We start from the raw sequence: 20,027 nt of genomic DNA, 5'->3' as shown, positions 1-20,027 counted from the left end.
AATTGGATAAATAATACATTAACTTTTAACAAATTGATTAACATTCTGAGATCATGCTATACATTTGTATGGTAACTATTAATTCTGACAGGATACACAAAGGTTCTATACAAGATAAATGATTTCGTCACAGGTGGCTTAATTTTCTCATTAACCTGTGAGGAACTTTGAGCTTACAGATAATCAAGGAAAATCACTTATTACCTTTAATAAAAATAGATAATCAGTCAAGATGACAGCATAGAGGCAGCAAAAGTTCAGACCTCTCAAAACCCTTCCTCACCAACTAAAAACCAAAAACTTCTAGGGGACTAAAAACCAAATCTAACAGGACAGAGCTAAGGAACCCTTCTGCTGGACTCAACTTAAAAGTAACACCCCCCAAAAGTCCAAATTCGAGAACCCTCAGGTTTAAGGGGAAGGAAGGAAGAAAGTCCCAGGACCCCTCCCCCACCTACAGTACTGAGCCTCCAGAAGTGGCTGGAATTTCTGGGTGGGCAAGAGCGCTAGTCTGGAGGGAATACCTTGTGGGCAAAGCTGTGCCAGGTGCAGGGCTTTGAACACAGGTGGTGGGGAGGCAGCTAGAGGAGAACCTCAGAAAAAGCAGCCCAATCACAGCTGAGACACAGCATATTTCTCCTCCCCCTCCCCCTCTTTTTTGCCTAGATTAACAGAAGAAGAAATAGAATACCTAAACAACTCCATATCAGAAAAAGAAATTGAAAAAGCCATCAAAGAGCTCCCTAAGGAAAAATCTCTAGGACCAGACAGATTCACAAATTAATGCTATCAAACATTCAAAGAACAACTAATCCCAATATTATACAAACTATTTGACAGAATAGGCAAAGATGGAGTTCTACCAAATTACTTTTATGACACAAATATGGTACTGAATTCAAAGCTAGGAAAGTCAAAAGCAGAGAAATAAAACTATAGACCAATCTCCTTAATTAACCTAGATGCAAAAATCTTAAATAGGATACTAGCAAAAAGACTCTAGCAAGTGATCACGAGGGTTATTCACTATGACCAGGTAGGATTTGTACCAAGAATGAAAGGATGGTTCAATATTAGGAAAACCATTCACATAATTGACCATATTAACAAGTAAACCAACAAAAATCACATGATTATCTCAATAGATGCAGAAGTCTTTGACAACACTAGAAAGCATAGGAATAGAAGGGCCTTTCCTAAAAATAATAAACAGTATATATCTAAAACCATCAGCAAACATCATCTGCAATGGCGACAAACTAGAAGCCTTCCCAATAAGATCAGGAGTGAAACAAAGATACCCATTATCACCTCTATTATTAAACATTGTACTAGAAACACTAGCTGTAGCAATTCGAGGAGAAAAAGAAATTGAAGGTATTAAAATAGACAATGAGGAGACCAAACTATCACTCTTTGCAGATGATATGATGGTCTTCTTAAAGAACCCCAGAGAATCAACCAAAAAGCTAGTCAAAATAATCAACAACTTTAACAAAGTTGCAGGATACAAAATAAACCCACATAAGTCATCAGTATTTCTATATCTCTCCAACACATTTCAGCAGCAAGAATTAGAAAGAGAAATTCCATTTAAAATCACAATAGACAATATAAAATACTTGGGAATCTATCTGCCAAGACAAACACAGGAACTATATGAAGACAACTACAAAACACTCTCCACACAATTAAAACTAGACTTGAACAATTAGAAAAACATTAACTATTTGTGGGTAGGATGAGCTAATGTAATAAAAATGACAATCCTACCCAAATTAATTTACTTATTTAGTACCATACCCTTCGAACTTCCAAAAAACTTTTTTACTGAATTAGAAAAAATCATAACAAAGTTCATTGGGAAGAACAAAAGATCAAGGATATCCAGGGAAATCATGAAAAAAAATGTGAAAGAAGGAGGCCTTGTAGTCCCAGATCTCAAACTATACTATAAAGCAGTGGTCATCAAAATAATTTTGTACTAGCTAAGAGACAGAAAGGAGAATCAGTGGAGTAGACTTGGGGTAAGTGACCTCAGCAAGACAGTCTATGATAAGCCAAAAGATCCCACCTTTGGGGACCAAAACCCACTTTTTGATAAAAACTGCTGGGAAAAATTGGAAGACAGTATGGGAGAGATTAGGTTTGTATCAACATCTCATACCCTACACCAAGATAAACTCAGAATGGGTGAATGACTTGAATATAAAGAAGGAAACTATAAGTAAATTAGGTGAACACAGAATAGTATACATGTCAGATCTTTGAGAAATGAAAAACTTTAAAACCAAGCAAGAGCTAGGAAAAAATCACAAAATGTAAAATAAATAATTTTGATTACATCAAATTAAAAAAGATTTTGTACAAACAAAACTAATGCAACCAAAATTAGAAGGGAAACAACAAATTGGGAAACAATCTTCATAACATAAACCTCTAACAAAGGTCTAATTACTCAAATTTATAAAGAGCTAAATCAATTGTACAAAAAATCAAGCCATTCTCCAATTGATAAATGGGCAAGGGATATGAATAGGCAATTTTCAGTTAAAGAAATCAAAACTATTAATAAGCACATGAAAAAGTGTTCTAAATCTCTTATAATCAGAGAGGTGCAAATCAAACAACTCTGAGGTATCACCTCATACCTAGCAGATTGGTCAACATGACAGCTATGGAAAGTAATGAATGCTGGAGGGTATGTGGCAAAGTTGGGACATTAATGCATTGATGGTGGAGTTGTGAATTGATCCAACCATTCTGGAGGGCAATTTGGAACTATGCCCAAAGGGCAATGAAAGACTGTCTGCCCTTTGATCCAGACATTATCCACATTCAGAAGAAAAACTGGGGATGTAGAAACACAGAAGAAAAACAACTGCTTGAATACATGAGTTATGGGGATATGGCTGAGGATGTCGACCATAAATGAATATCCTAATGCAAATACCAACAATATGGAAACAGTTTCTGATCAAGGACACATGTAAAACTCAGTGGAATTGCGCATCAGCTACAGGAAGGGGTGGAGGGAGGGGAGAAAGGGAAAGCATATGATTCTTGTAACTAAGGAATAATGTTCTAAATTGACTAAATAAAATTTAAAAATTAATCAGAGATTCTAGAAACAATTAACAATCATCACAGTGAAATTCAGAGATCAAAGGAGTACTGAAAACACAATTCAGATTTAACATTAGGCTGATCATTTTTCAGGGTTTGTTAGGGAGTTTTTCAAGGAGGGTTTTGGTTGGTAAAATCAAGTCACTGAGGCTTGATGAAGCATGGAGTACCAAAGCATTTTTTAAAGATCTTTATGATTGGTTTATGTACTGACTTTAGGAGAGCAAGTTTCTGTACAGGGGAGTAGGGGGTTTTCTGGGCTTGGCTTGGGGGCACAGCATTTGCTGGGAATTATATACCTAAGCAAAATTCAACCCATGATGGTCTTTTGGGTTTGAACTTAAGAGTCTGATCTTTTGGTGATATTTTGGGGAAATAGTGTATATGCATTTTGCTACTATATTACTTTTTCTGAGACTAGGGAGAGGACAACAATCATGTCAATTCCATTAGTAAGGGATGTTGATGAGAGAAGTCATATAGAGAGGGGCTATGTGGACAATCCCATCCTACCCAAGGAGTCATTTTGTCACCTTTTGGCTTCCACATGTGACCTTGTCAAGACATCATGGCCTGACTGCTCCTAGCAAACTATATTTCAAAGCCGAATAAGAAATTATTTTTGGATTATTCAGATTATTTTAGTGGTCTACTCTTCTCAACTCTCATGTCTACTAAGTAAGCATTGCTGATAACAGTGAATCTACATACTATTTTATGTTTTGGTTCATGGGACTATTTATTAGTTTACTGTTTAGTTACCTGCATATAATTTTATGCATTTGCTCTAGGAACATAATACTATTTTTTTTAAACTATAAACATAGTAAATAAATTGGGTTATTAGAGGATTCCACCTGGGATAAATGGCACCCAAAAAAGGGGGAAGAAATTTCAAAAATCATATTCAGTGTCCAAAATGTATAGACATGTAATGGAAATATCCAACAACTAAACATCATTCCTGAAAAGATAAGTGGCCAAAGGATATGAACTAGACAGTTCTCAAAAGAATTCTCCCAATCACAAAAATATGAGAAATACAAATCAAAATGATCCTGAGGTTTCAGCTCATGTCCAGTGAATTAGAAAAGATGACAAAAATGGTAATAGTCAATTTTGGAGAAGTTATAATAAATATATGACTGTATTATTGATGGAGCTATGAATTAGTACAACCATTCTCAAAATCAATTTTTAATTACATTCTTTTTTCAAACATTTATTATCTCTCCCTCTCACCACTGCCCTCCTAACTGAACAATGAATAAATAAATAAAATTCTCATAACATATCTATAGGTTATCAAAACAAATTCATTGGATATGTGCAAAAATATGTCTCATTTGACATTGTAGGATTATCACCTCTCTGGCAAGAGATGAATGGCCTGTTTGATCATTCATCCTCTGTACTTATGTTCCCAGTGAACATAAAAAATACAAAACAAAACATAAAATGCTCCAAAATGAAAACAATTTTGAATTATGCTCTCATTCTCAGCTTTGTGCTATCTGCAAATTTGCTAAACAGGCCATCTTTAAATGATAAAAACATTGAGCATGTCAAGTATCCTTGGATGAGCCAAGGATGCAGCCCTAAAATACACCACTAGAGGTCGCTCTTACTTGACTTTAATTTCCTCATCTACACCCTTTAGTCATTCAAACAGTTTGGGGTTTTTTTAACCCATACTTTCTGCCTCTAAACTGTACAGCTCTAAAACAAAGAACAAGAATTAGGTAAAGTTAAATAACTTGCACAGCTAGGAAGTGTCTGAGGTCACATTTGAACCCCAGGTCCTCCCAACTCCCAGCCTGAAGCTCTCCACTTTGACACTTAGCTGCCCCATTCAACCAATTATGAATCCATTTAATGTTATTGTCTTCCAATTCCAATTTCTCCATATTGTCCCAAAAGGTATCATTCTTTGTCAAATTTATTAATGAAATCCACATGAATTATCTCTACAATATTTCCCTAGGCATTGCCTTTCAATAAATTCAGAACTAATCAGATGCTACATATTTTAGGTATGTCCTCATTTTTTTTTTCATTTTTAATATAAGAAATGACATAGATAAAATTCAGGGAGTTAACCTAATAGCCTCCATCTTGCAAGAGTACTAAGGGATGCTTTGTGAGAGAGAATTGAAAGGACACTGGATTTGGGGTGAGAATGACCTTGGGCAAGTCACTTTACTCCTTTTGACTTTAGTTTCTTCATAGGTAAAATAAAGTAAATGGATTAAATGGCCTATAAGACACCTTATAGTTTTTTTGTTTATGATACTATGATTCTAGGCTAATGATTTTAAAAGGTACCACATGGAGTTCTGAGCATGCCTAACTGCTCCCTAATACAACTAGTCCTTGAATATGTCTGAGTCCTTTTATTTTTTTAAATTTTTTTTATTTTATTTGGTCAATTTCAAACATTATTCCTTGGTTACAAAAATCATATTCTATTCCTCCCTCCCCTCCACCGACCCCTCCCATAGCTGATGCACAATTCCACTGGGTATTATATGTGTCCTGGATGAGAACCTATTTCCATGTTGTTGGTGTTTGCATTAGGATGTTAATTTAGAGTCTACAACTGTAAAGATTAAAATTTAGGGGAGACTGAGGAGAGTGAGGCAGGTAGAAATTAGTTTCTCTCTGCAAAGAGTATTATATTTTATGAGGTTTATTAAAGATTAAGGATTAAAGAAAATACAGGATAAGAAACACATGCCTAGGCCAGAGAGGCCTAGACAAGATAATCTCACATCATGGAAGAGCCACGTCTGCTCCAAAACGGAAGTCCAAAAAAGATCACAAAAGCCTTTGCAATCAGGTTAAATCCCTTCTCAATCTCGGCCCACCTGAGAATTCAGTGAGATTACAAAGCATTTTGGCTTGTGGGAATTGAAGTCCTGGATGTGTGTCTATTTTTTACACACACCCCCAACCACATCCCCTCAACTCATGTATTCAAGCAGTTGTTTTTTTTTGGTGTTTCTACTCCCACAGTTTGTCCTCTGCTTGTAGAGAGCGTTTTTTTTCTCATAGATCCCTGCAGATTGTTCAGGATCACTGCATTGCCACTAATGGAGAAGTCCATTACGTTTGATTGTACCACAATGTATCAGTCTCTGTGTACAATGTTCTGCTCCTTTCACTCTGCATCACTTCCTGGAGATTGTTCCAGTTCATATGGAATTCCTCCACTTTATTATTCCTTTGAGCACAATAGTATTCCATCCCCAACAATTACCACAATTTTTTCAGCCATTCCCCAATTGAAGGGCATTCACTCAATTTCCAATTTTTTACCACCACAAAGAGCGCAGTTATAAATATTCTTGTACATGTATTTTTCCTTATTATCTCTTTGGGATACAAACAGGGCAGGCAGTATTTTAGTGCCCTTTGGGTATAGTTCTCTGAGTCCTTTTATACTCACTTTCTATTTAAAATAAAAAGAGCCTTCCAGAGTAACAAGCTCCATATATTTATTTTTTATTATTAAACTTGTGGCATTATTGACCCATCTACCACAAAAATCTAGAATTTAATCTAATTATTTTCCCCAAAGAACTAGGTAACACAGAGAATTTTTAGAACTATTAAATGGATACACCTCTTGTTTCTAAGGTAATTTTTATTATTGTTGTTGATAAAGGTGATTATTATATAATACATATATTACATATGTGATAATAGCCATGTTACATATAATAAAAACTAGCTTTCTGGGCTTTGTTTATATTAAACTAATTGGCTTTAAAGTACAATATTGTAAAAGTCTTTTTTTTTTGTTTACACTACCCAACACTTCTTTTTTATCTGCTTTTTTAATTTTATATATTTAATTTTAAATATTTTCTCTCATTCCATGTAATTACAATTTTCAACATAGATTTTCTGAAATTATAAGATTCAAGTTGTCTACTTCCTTCCCTTCCTTCCTCCCTCCCAGAGAGTAAGTAATTTGATCTCCAACCCAACACTTCTACTAAAAATAAAAATAAATCTTTGGTGTCTCTCTTCTGAATCCATAGTTTTTGGTTTTTTTTTTTAAATGAAGGTAAGTCTAAGGATATTTCTCTATCTTTGGCTGTAAGTGCTGATGATGGTATCTGGAGAAATAGACAATGACAGGTCAGACTGAATGATAGAAAGTAGCAATGCACTGCTAAAAAAGAGAGACCTCACTTGCCTTTGTGTCATGTTTGATAGCCACTTGGGCACCTACAGAAAGTATTGGTTGACAAGAATATATTATTATGTGAGAGCCATTAGAGCTGAAAAGAGGAAAAATGTATACTTGAGAAAAGGAAAAACTATTAAACAATTGAACAGCTGACAAAGGAGGTCATTGCAGTGTTATCAATGGATATGTTCAGAAAGAGTACTGTCAGCAAAATTATATAATCATTCCAAAGGGTTGGGGATTAGCCTTGATGATTTGATGACATATCACATCCCTTGCAGACTTCACCTCCCAAGCAAACATTCAATTTTCCTGAAGGTTAAGCTGACCTGTGTCTGATGGCTATGATAGAAAACAAGACTACAGTCTTATGTTGACAACTGGCCACACCATTCTCATCCATTATAGGAAAAAAATCACTAAGGATACAAGCAGACAACCCGAGTATGGTATTTAGAACATTCAAAGGAATGCAATTCCTGGTCTACCAGATTTACATCTAAGGGGAAAAAAATATTTGAAGAAGGTATCAATGCTTTTTCATTCATTAATGCTTCCTCTCCATCAACAACAACAATAACAATAAGCATTATATGATCATCTACTGTGTATAGACTACTTGCTAGGTACTATCAACATAAAGAGATATAAAAAGGGCAACTAGGAGACTCAGTGGATAGAGTCCTGGAGATGAGAGGTCCTGGGTTCAAATACAGCCTCAGACACCTCCTAGCTATGTGGCCCTGGGCAAGTCACTTACCTCCAAATGCCTAGCCTTTACTGCTATTCTGCCTTCAAACCAATAACTAATATTGACTCTAGTATAGAAGGTAAGGATTTTTTTTAGAAGAGAGAGAGAGAGAAAGAGAGAGAGAGAGAGAGAGAGAGAGAGAGAGAGAGAGAGAGAGAGAGAGAGAGAGAGAGAGAGAGAATTCCAGAAAAGGGGAATGGCCTGTGAAAATGTTCATTATGAAGATGGTGTGTCCTATTGAAGGAACAACAAAAAGAGTAGTACCATAGTACCAGTGGATTACAGAATAGGTAGAAGAAAATGAGACTGGAAAGGTAGAAAGGAGAATAGTCATGAAGGGCTTAAAATGTCAGAGGATTTTATATTTGGTCTTGGAGGCAACAGGGGACTCTGGAATTCAGTACTTCCTTACTTCAGTTTCAGTGTTAGGACAAAATGAGGCAATTGTTAATAAGTGTTAACAAAGGAGATTTACTATACCCTAATATAGCAAGGGCAGCTAGGAGGCACAGTGGATAGAATGCCAAGTCCTGAGTCAAGAAAACCTGAGTCCAATTCAGGCTTTAGACACCTAATTATGTGACCCTGGGCAAGTCAATTCACTCTGCTTGCCTCAGTTTCCTCATCTGTAAGATGAGCTGGAAAAGGAAATAACAAACCACTCCAGTACCTTTGCCAGGAAAACTACAAATGGGGTCACAGAGAGTCAGCTGGACAGAACTGAAACAATTGAACAACAAACATATAGTCAGGGTCCACTTCATCTAGCATCTGAGAATACATCTAGTCAGCCAGTCATCACAGCAGTGTTGCACATGTAGTCTTGGGCCCCCACCTATTCAAGAAGCAGTGACTATGTGTGACTGGGATCTTTTATGCCTCTAGATGAAGAAACCATATCAGGGAAGTTAAGACCAATCAAGTTGCAGAGGGGTGGAAGGAATCTGTGTAAGGGTCAGAGAAGTTGCATCTGGAAATCTCTGGTTCTATCACATACCATGCCTTGGTGGCAAAGTACAAATAATTTAAAGCAATGATGTCAAACTCAAATAGAAGTAAGGACCAGTAATCTGTACAAAAGGATACCTGTAGCTTCATATTGATATAGTGTTAAAGTGTAACATTATGTAGCTTTAGTTATATTTTTATTTATTTTGTTAAATTTCTCCTGATTACATTTTAATCTGTCTGGCCACACAGGAGCATTGCGGGCTGCATGCAACCCAAAGGCAGTTTTGGATACTTGTGTTTTAGCAGACCTTACAGCATTTAAATGGTTAGATAGTACTCCCGTCACTAGATCACACTAAGGGAAGTAAAAAGATAAAAGGCAGAAAGAGAAAAAAAAAACAGAAACAAGCCATAAATATGGAGTCTATTACAGGAGAGTCATCCAAGCATGTGCAATACTAAGAGAAAAGAGGAGACAGAAACAAACAAAACAAAACTGTGGAGGAATACAAAATCCAGAAATTCTAACTCTTTTCTTCTTCTCTCAGAAAGACTCAAAATCTCATAGTCTGCTTCATGGGATGGGTGAGGCCACATCTTTGAAGTTCACCATGGGTCTCCTAATGCAAAGTAGTGATTAGGAACCAAAAGAACACCAAGAACATCAGAGCCACAGCACAGATGATGATGCCCCCAGTCAAAGATGGATAGGAGGGGATGAGCAGGAACAGGAGATAGTAGGGAAACAAGTGTCAGTAGCCTATTCTGGACTGCACTGGAATCCTCTGTGCTTTCTTCATCCACTATATTTGTAAACCTTAAAATTTCACAGACTTATGAATGTTAAAAATTTTACTCCACATTGAGGAATCATCCAATTCCCTATTTGAAATAATTCCCTACCAGATAGTGAGAACTCTACTTGAATGTGAAAACTCCTTGCTATGGGAATATCCCTACTCCACCCCTACTTAAGACTGCTTTAGGGCAGAAAACTCCTTGCTAAACAATGAAAGTATTTGAAAACCATACTTATAAAGGAAAGGAGTTCTTTGAGCCATGCCTGTTTTTGAAATTGATACAATGGGATGCTAGGTGCCTATAAAGGTGGGGCAACTTATAAACTACTTAGACCTAAAAGGTGAAAACTTACTCAGAGGTTTTCTCTTAATGAAATTAGTCGACACAGCAGCATTTTTTTTCTGACTTACTAAAGAGATTAATCTACTCAGCTGTGAATTCAAAATGGGCTGTCTTTTGGAAAACAGCTACAGTGATTGGTAGATGGAAGAACTTAGGGGAGGTGACATAGGAGATTTTGCCCTTAAAAATAAGAGCTCAGAGAAGAGCTGGAGGTCATTCTGAAACATTCAGATTGAGGAGGACTCATTCTGAAACATTCAGATTGAGGAAGAACTGATTCTGAAACATTCAGATGGAGGAGGGAGCTGGTGAAAGCAGCTGAGATGATGCTGGCCTGGTGTCACTAGAATCCTTGCTTAGGCAGACCTTGTGGTGAGTGTTAAAAGACTGACTGACTGATCTCTCTCTCTTAAGACTCAGGTCTAGGCCATGTTGGCTTAAGGCCCTTCATACTTATTTCCTTTTTCTCTCTTTCTCTCTTTCCTTTACTTCCACATTTGTATTAATTAAAATCTCTATAGAACCTTGGGTATTTGAATAATTAGGAATATTTCCCTGGTGACCACCTTATATTTGATTTAAAAACCAAGACACTGTAGTGAAACATATTTTCTGTGGTCAAATTTACTCACCCTCTCTTATATCTATCACAATTTATATCTTCCACCATTTTAATCACTACAGTTTAAGGCCTTAAATCTCACATATTCCCCAAATTTGACTGAGTGGGCTGGACTCTGGATTTTCTTAGGATGATTTCTTAGCACTTATTTCTCCTATGGTCCACCATCAGATCTAAGGCCTCTGCCACTGTGGGCTCATTCTGCCCAATCAAAATTACCTCATCAATGTAGCGATATCCTTCAGTGCCCTCAAGAAAAGAAGCCTCTGCAGACCAAAACGTGTCATTGTGGCAGAGAGGACAGCAATGAAGATGAAAGTAAACTGTTCCTAACTAGTGTCAGCCACAGAAACAGAGACAAAAGAATGAAAATAACAATGAAAAGGTTGATAGTTCCAAGATCATGAACAACTAGCTGTAGAAACAGATATGATGACTTTGTTCAGTTCCCTATAGTCCACTGTAAGTAAACAGGTAACACAGGATTGTTATAAAGGAATCTGATATAACAAAATATTCCAACTTCCTTCATCTCCACCACTAGAGAAGAAAGATCTTTCAGCCCACTTGGAAGCCAATACAGTGTGGTGTTTATTACATGGGATGGTTCGAGTAACCCTAAGTTTCCATTTGGCCCTGATCAAAGTGACGCACCTAGAGGTTACTGGAAGGTTGCAAAACTCTTTTCCTTGCTTGCATTTCACTCACCTCTTTCTCTCTCTCTACAAAGGACTGGCACACATAGTCTCCTTTCCCTATATGGTCTCTACTAAATGATCCAAATGGAACAGAGGATTTGAAGGATATCTTGGGCTTAGTGGGGACCTAAAGGTCTTTAGTGTCCTATTGCTCACTTTCCAGTTTTACAAGCACATCCAAGTTGACCACCAATGGCTTTCTTATCAGCTTTCAGGAGCCACACCCAAAGCTCCCTCCTGGGAATAGTGTGGTGACCCTGCCTAGGCCAAGCTCTGTGACTTCATGACTTCTCCCTCAATTCTCAGAATGTCTATTTGCTCTGACAGCTGTATCGGCCCAAGCCACAACTGTCCAAACATCTTATTCATATATTACTGTTTGAACAGCCCATACCTGTACTGCATAGTAGGGGAGGGACTTAACTACAGACTAAAGCCATTCTGGTGGAGCTCCACCCAGAAGGAAGACATGTCTTTCTCTAGTTCATTTTACAGAAGAGAAAACTGAGGCAAACAAGATTAAGTGACTTACCTAAGGTCACGCAGCTAGGAAGTGTCTAAGACAGAATTTGAACCCAAGATGAAGCTTTCTGACTTCATGATCAGCACTGTATACACTATGCCACCTAGCTGCCCTGTAACAGATGCTATTGAATTTCTCCCCTAAGCACCTCAGCTCTTTGTTAGAGAAGGTCTGCCCACAGTTTGCTCCTTCTTGAAGGAAATTACTGTCCTCTCCTAAGAAATAGGGTTAAGATAGGCATGGGGCTATCCATCCACTGGGAACTCTTCAGTCTCAGGCCCAAGTCTGATTTCTTTCTTGAGTATCATGGCTCTTATCTATCAGAAACCTGAACTTCTAGGTCAGAGACTATAGAGTGACTTCAGTCTGCACCCCAACCAGGAAAGATGCCTACACTTGCCCAGCTCTCAGTTCCACCAGTAACCCTTGAAAATTGAGAGCTAAAATTCTACCTTCCAGGGAAGCCTTTGTCAATGCCTCTTAATCCTAGAGCCTTCCCTTTCTTGGTTATTGTAGATGTTTGCATGTTGTCTTTAAGGGTAGGGACTGTCTTCTATTCTTTGTATTCCTAGCATTTAGCATAATGCCCAGCACATAGTAAGTGCTTAATTAATACCTTGTGTTAACCTGTAATTTCATCAATGAAGATAACCCCTCTACCAATATAGAATGCAGCTATTCTAAAATGTAATAGATGGTATTTTGAGAAGTTTTGCTACTGAAAATTTCAGCCCTCGGAAGTCAATACAATGACCAGCCTCTCTGAACTTCCATAGGCTGGTCCTTGGAAAACATACATATATACATGTTACTAGAGGTTTTATTTACAGCAAATCTAAAATTTGACTTTCTGCAATTTCTCTACAATCTCTTCAAACTATCATTCTAAATCTTTCCTCTTTTGCACAGAAAGTGACTCCTAGAAAAAAAAATCATCTAAATTCATTGCCTTCACTTCCTCTTTTCTCATTCATTTTTCAACATCTTGCAATCCAACTTCTCATTTCATTTCTCAACAGAACTGTAGTTTACAAATTGAGCAATCATCTTCTAATTACCAAAACCAATGATGTAATCTCTATCCTTATCCCTTTTGATCTCTCTGAAGTATCTGACAGTGTTAACCTCAGTATATTTTAATTTCCCTGGGCTTTTGTAATATTACTCTCTCCTGGTTCTCCTCTTAGTTGTTTGGTCACTCCTCAGACCTTAAATGGATAATCATACATATACAGCCTATGTATGAGAATATCCCAGGATTCTGTCCTATGTGCTAAAACTTTACTCTCTCCTAGATCTCATCATCTCCCATGGGGTCATGTAGCATCTCTATGCAAAAGACTCCAAAACGTATATAACCAACCCTAGTCTCACTACTGATTTCCATTCCATATCATCAATTGTCTATTGGACTTTTCCAACTGGAACTTTCATAAACATCCTAAAAGCAACATACTTGGGCAGTTAGGTGATGCAGTGGATAGAGTACCTGGAGTAAGGGAAATCTGAGTGCAAATCTAGCTTCAGACATATAGGGAAAATCACTTAACCTCTGTTTGCCTCAGCTTCCTTATCTGTAAAATGAGGATAATAATATCAATTACCTCTCAGGGTTGTGGTGAGGATCAAATGATATGATAATTGTAAAGTACTTAGTACAGTGCCTGACACATAGTAAGCACTATTTTTGTGGTTGATTGTTGATTAGTTATGTCCAGCTCTTTGTGACCCCACTTTGGAGTTTTCTTGACAAAGAAAGTGGTTTGCATTTCTTTCTCCAGTTCATTTTAAAGATTAAGACATCAAGGCAAACAAGGTTAAGTGAATTGTCCAGAGTCTCACAGCTAATAAGTGCCAAGCCTGATTCGAGCTCAGGTCCTCCTGATTCCAGGCCCTGTCCTCCATCTTCTGCACCACCTAGCTGCCAGGTGCTAAAGAAATGTTAGCTATTATTATTATTAGCTATTATATCCAAAACATAATTCATTATGCCTTCCCCTTAAACCTCTCCTCATTGTAACTTTCTAGTTTCTGTTGAAAGCACTATTGACAACCTTGGAATTATCTCTGACTTTTCTCCCTACCTCTCACCCCCCTATATGACTCAATATTGTCAGCTGCCAAAACTTTTCCATTCTACTTACCTAACATCTCTCAATTCCCTTCCTTTCTGTCCTCTCAAGGTACAACTAAACTGGTCCAGACCCTCTTCACTTCTTCCCTAGTCTATTGCATTCCTCTCCTGACTTACCCCTTGCTTCTTGTCTCTCTCTTCTCCATCCCATTCTCCATATATTGTTAAAACACAGTTCCTAAAGGACAACTGTGATCCATGGTGCAGCCACGTCATTCCTGCTAAACTCTAGTGCTTTCCACTTGGCTCCTTGACTAAATACCAGGTCCTCTACTTGGCTCCTAAAGTCCTTCACAATCTGGCCCCAGCCTACCTTTGCTGTCTTTTTTTTGCATATCACTCTCATCTTTTTTTGCACATCAATCTCCTTAACACACTCTATCTTTCAACAAAACTGGCTCATTGGCTCTTTCCCACACATGACAGTCTATCTCTTTCTCTATACCCTTGCATAAGCTTTGCCCCATGCCTGCCATGCACTCCATCTTCATCTCTGCCTTTTAAAATCTCTATCTTCCTCTAAAGTTCAAGTGTCACCACTTGCATGAGGTCTATCCTAATGCTTAGAATTGTTAGTGCCCTTTCCTCCTGACAATTACATACATTGCATACATTCTTTACTTTCTGTGTGTGTGCATTTATATATATATATATATATATATATATATATACGTATATATGTATATATAATTGTGTATATGTATATATTTACTTTGTATGCATATATGTATATATATATATAATTACTTTATATATTTGCATATATTGCTTAATAACACCTACCACTACTAGACCCAAGAATCTGAAGGGCTGTACCAACTCTAGGGACTATTCTCAACTCTATACTCATGCATGCATTTGGATCAAGTTCAAACCTGAAAGAGCCTGACCACCTAACAAAAGGAGATGGGCTCTTTTTCTTCAAGTCTGTGGCTCTTTAAGCTCTCATCATAGTGTCCTGACTAGGAAATTATTTAAAACCTAGATTTGGTTCATTTCTAGGGTATTTTCAAAAAGAAGGGAGTAGAAAAGTACTCCGTGTTGTTGTTGTCCATCTTTCATTTAGGAGAGGACCAATGGCATTCACAGGGTAATGTCTTGACTTATGAATTGGATTTAAGTAAGGCAGAGCTGCACAAAGTCTTCAGCCCCACTCTCTCTTCCAGTCATCAAAGTTCAGTGACAAAAGTCAGGATGACTGACAATGTGGTCCAGGATGCAGTAGATGATCTTGGTTTCTTCAGTACTAGCCAAGCTTTAAGTACCTCACATTATCTGTTACAGTAACCTTCACAGCCATGGGAACAAATTGTTCTTCTCATCCACTCATTCCACTGGGAGAAGTCTTCTGATGCTTGGGATAAACACCCATCTAACTCACCAGTGGGTTTAAGATCTGTCAATTACTAGTCCATCTGCCAAGATGTTTTTTACCCAGCTGTCACAGGTGAGCATTGGGTGAAAGCTAAAAACCAAAGGTGCTTGAGCAGCCCTAAAAAGAGAGCTAGGCAAGGCTTCACACCAAAGGTGCTATTCCTCCCTGAACAACCCATATACCCTTTGTTGTTGTTCATCTTTTGTTTTTAAGAGTACTGTGATAGAGACATGAAGAGAGAGAGGTTTTGCAGGACTTGTAAACCAAGATGCAAGAGCCAGGGTTCCAATGGAATGTTACCAGGAGTTGGCAATTTGAGCTGACAGGGGGAGGGGACTTGGAATCACTGTGTGGCATCCCTCAGCATTTCTCTGTTCTACCTCCATTACAAATAAGCAGCCTCAGATTCCTGTAGCAGCCCTCTCCAGTCAAAGCCAGAGAACCTCAAAAAAACAAGTCAGCCCACCAAGGTCTTGTAGCCAGCTTTCAACCACCAAAGAGAGAAAGAAAGAAAGAAAGAAAGAAAGAAAGAAAGAAAGAAAGAAAGAAAGAAAGAAAGAAAGAAAGAAAGAAAGAAAGAAAGAAAGAAAGAAAGAAAGAAAGAAAGAAAGAAAGAAAGAAAGAAAGAAAGAAAGAAAGAAAGAAAGAAAGAAAGAAAGAAAGAAAGAAAGAAAGAAAGAAAGAAAGAAAGAAAGAAAGAAAGAAAGAGAGAGACTCCAAGTCCCCCCCCCCCCTTTCTTTCTCTCTCTCTTTGGTGGTTGAAATATAGTCAGTTTGGAAAACAAAATTATCTTCCCCTAAGGGTAGATATCAACAGCACTGCTGACAAGTCTCTTTTGGGCTAAATTTCTCTTCAGCTCACAGTCTAGGTAGAAGGCAATGGCTAGAGAAGAGATGAAGGGATCTGTCTTCCACCTTCAGGTACAAACAGCCAATCAGGAATCAATTCTCAGGCAGCAGGAGCCTCTTAACTGCTTTTTCCAAGACTCTATTGGAACCATCCCCTCTCCTCCTTTGGTGTTCCTAAAAGTTCTGAGCTCCTTTTCTTTTTGCAGATGCATTTTTCTTTGCCCAAATAATTATTTATTTACAAATCCCCATTTCTGTCTTTGGCAGAATTTACAACCAGTAATTCTGCATTCCTCTTTTCATATCTCTTATTTTCTTAATTTCTTCTGTCTAAACTATAAAACTATACTATTTTAAAGTATTCCACAACCCTCTAAAATAAAAAAAAATAAATCCTAGTCTGTCTTTACTATTCTAATCTATCTAGCCCTATCCTAAGATTTGAGATTAAGGAGAGCGGGGTAGATCATAACATAGAAGTACAATACAGAAATATGGTTTTGAAAACAATAATAATCAATGCAACAATTTAAACAATTTAACTTCCTTATTTCCTAATGAACTATAGCCTGTTCTAAGTAAAAGTTTTATAAACAATCTCCATTCCTAATGTTACTTTATAACTTATGTTAAATATGCTATCCATCTGCCCCTAATCCATTTAGAATTTCAAATGACTTATCTAATCTTGCCCTGTGTGTTAGTTGTTAAAAATGTCATTAATTTACCATTATAATGTTAGAATGTTAGTTCCATTAGTATTTTACAAATGTACATGGTTTTGTCTGTACAGATTTTACACATGTACAATTATGATACATTTTGTATGTGAGTTCTTTTCAAAGTCATGCAGATAGGAAAATTTCCTTTGAATTTTTTACACAAACACAATTATATCAGTATGAATTTTGTCTGTGTTCTAATTATGAGATGTTACATACTTACCCAATCCATGAGATTTCTTTCCACGTCATGCTTATGATAATTGTATATGTACATGTACCTATGTGTGAAGTTAAGATGTATGACAAATTCTTACATGACCTCATCGCCATCAGTTCTAGATTTCAAAGTCTTTCCATGTCCTTGGTGTTGACTGTAGAAACATACATGTCTTGGGTACTTCATCTGTTCAGGTTACACATGTTGTCTGTCGCCTCACCTTGATTGAATTCCTATGTTCTTTAACATACAGGAACACGCATGCATGTAAGCTCTTTATATTCCTGTGTGTAAGATTGATTTTTCCTTGTTTGCATGTTAATGGAAGTAAGTTTGAATTCTTCATGCATGCCTATCAGTCTATAGTAGTTTGATTCTTCATGAGTGGATGTATGCTTTTCCGTGTGATAATCTTCATGTGTGGGTGTATGTAATATGATGTACTAAGTAGATTTTTAAGATTCATCTTATGATTTTGAAATGTGATATTGTCTTATATAATTTGATGTTTAATATTTCAAGGGGTTTTAATTCACATAGATTTGGCTTCTTTGAGATGTTTACATTAGGAGATTATTTTGACTTATTTTGGAGATGGAATTTTCCTTTTCTCTATGGTCCTTATTTTCTTGTTGGTATAAGATAGAATTATACATGATGTCATGTGTTTTGCAGAGATGTGCCTTCTTTGTTAAGTAATCTTGTTTCATTCTTAATGTGGTTGTTGTTGTAAGCAGAGATCTTTTCTTACTGGAGCTATAATCTTCATATTTGGGGCTATTTCATCATTGCTTTTCCAGTGATTATATTCTGTTTTAACTTGTACTCTCATGTTTCTCATTTGTGGTGTTGTTCTTGTGTAGTTGTGTACAGTGCTTTCATTTTTATTATTCTTCTTCTACTCTCATGTGTTGATTTCCATTTATAGGGACAATTGTTAATATGTTATTGTTGGAGCTATTGGCAATACCTCAGATTTTTTTCTTAAGCATTTTCTTTAGGATGTTACTTCTTGTTCTTCTACATTGCTGGTACTATTATGGGAATAATGTTGTTTCACATGCAAGGCATGATACCACGGATCTTTCCCCAATATTTTGACAGATGTAGGAGTAACCATAATCATGTCTAGAGGGCCTATATCCATCTTGGTTCTGTAGATGTTTCTCTATTAAAATTTTTCACATATACTTTTTCTCCTGGTTTTATTTTATATAATGAGAAATCTAATAGTACCCATTGCACTAACAATTCTAGCTTCCTTAGTTCTTCCCATCTACTTTGTATTACTACTAGGTAATGATGAAGTTGACATTCTCCTTTTAACATAGATAAATATGATGGTTTTGCAGTCCTACCATGCCATAAAGGTTGACTATATAACATCTCAAATGGGGATACATGCAAGTCACCTCTGGGTCTTGTTCTTAGTTGAAACAATGCTAATGGAATAACATCTGTCCATTTTAAATGGGTTTCTGAACAGAGTTTTACTATTAATGTTTTCAATTCTTTATTCATTCGTTCAACTTGGCCTGAACTCTTTGGTCTATATATATTGTGGAGGCTGCTTTTAATACTTTCAGTAAAAACCCACTACTGTGGCTATATCATTTTTCCTAGCTGGATATGCCTCAACCCATCTTATTAGTCTATCCACAATAACCAATGCATATTAAACCCTTGGCTGTCATGGAAGTTGTTGTGCCCTGCATTCCATCTGTGTTTTCAAATCTAACTGATATTACATTTCCAATACTTTGAATATGATTATCAATATTAACTGTATTTTCAACTCCATTTCCCTTTAGATTTGAATTTTCTAAGTTGTTTTGTATAGGGTGAAAAATTTCAGCTTCTGGATTCAAATTAGATATTTTCTCTAAGGAAGTCTTTACCAAATAGCTTTTAGAATTTCTAATTGGTCCAAGTGGGGTTTTATCCATGTCTGTGAGATCATGTACATTGTGTATAGCTCCTATAGATACATCTGCCATAATAACCTTAGTCTGTGCATTTATTTGGTTATTTTGTTGCAGGAAAATGAAATTTTGTTTTTCTGTTTCTTTCATCAACTTATTATTATGTTTATATAAGTTTTTGTGAATTCCCTTTCTCTCCATTTCAATCCCTGAACCCAATCTGCACCCAAAGAATTTATCTAAATATGTTTTGATCTGTTCTTTGTTTTTCTCATGACTGGTTACTATGCACTTTTTGTATGAGTCTCCAATATCAGCTTGCATCTGTGCTATCATATATGTGATCTCTTGGTCTATCTCCTTTACTTATCTCTGCTTTTCACTTAAGTTTTGATTTGATTCTTCATCATAAATTCTCACAGATATGTAAATTCATTTTCAGGTACCACCCATGTAATTTATTGTCCCTTTGTATTTTTATTTTCAATCCTGCAAGTCCCTTATTAAGTGTCACACTCTGCAATTCCTTTCTTCCATGCCCTTTTTTTATTTTCAAATATTTCAAGTATATTTTCAAGAAGCCAAAAAATTCTGGCTTCATAACAGATATCTTCCCTTGGTCAAAACCTCTGAGTATTTAGGTTTTTCTCCTGTTTTTATAGCCAGTTTAATACTGTCAAGTTCCAGGGTTTCTGATTGTTTCAAATTGCAATGCTCACAGCAAGGATTTGATTTGTATCTATAATATGTTCTCCCCTGTATTATTTTGCTTTTATTGTTTTGTTCATATTTC

The 20,027-nt window shown here is 36.6% G+C and overlaps 1 long non-coding RNA gene across 1 annotated transcript in view; it reads right to left on the bottom strand.

Annotated features, from left to right (window-relative positions):
• The window catches only part of LOC103098248 (uncharacterized), a 173,469-nt gene that overhangs the window by 144,054 nt on the left and 9,388 nt on the right, over positions 1 to 20,027 (bottom strand). The window lies entirely within an intron of this gene.

This window comes from Monodelphis domestica, chromosome 3, assembly GCF_027887165.1.
Source record: "Monodelphis domestica isolate mMonDom1 chromosome 3, mMonDom1.pri, whole genome shotgun sequence".
Classification (NCBI taxonomy): Eukaryota; Metazoa; Chordata; class Mammalia; order Didelphimorphia; family Didelphidae; genus Monodelphis; species Monodelphis domestica.
This window is presented reverse-complemented; position numbering and strand designations above follow the sequence as displayed.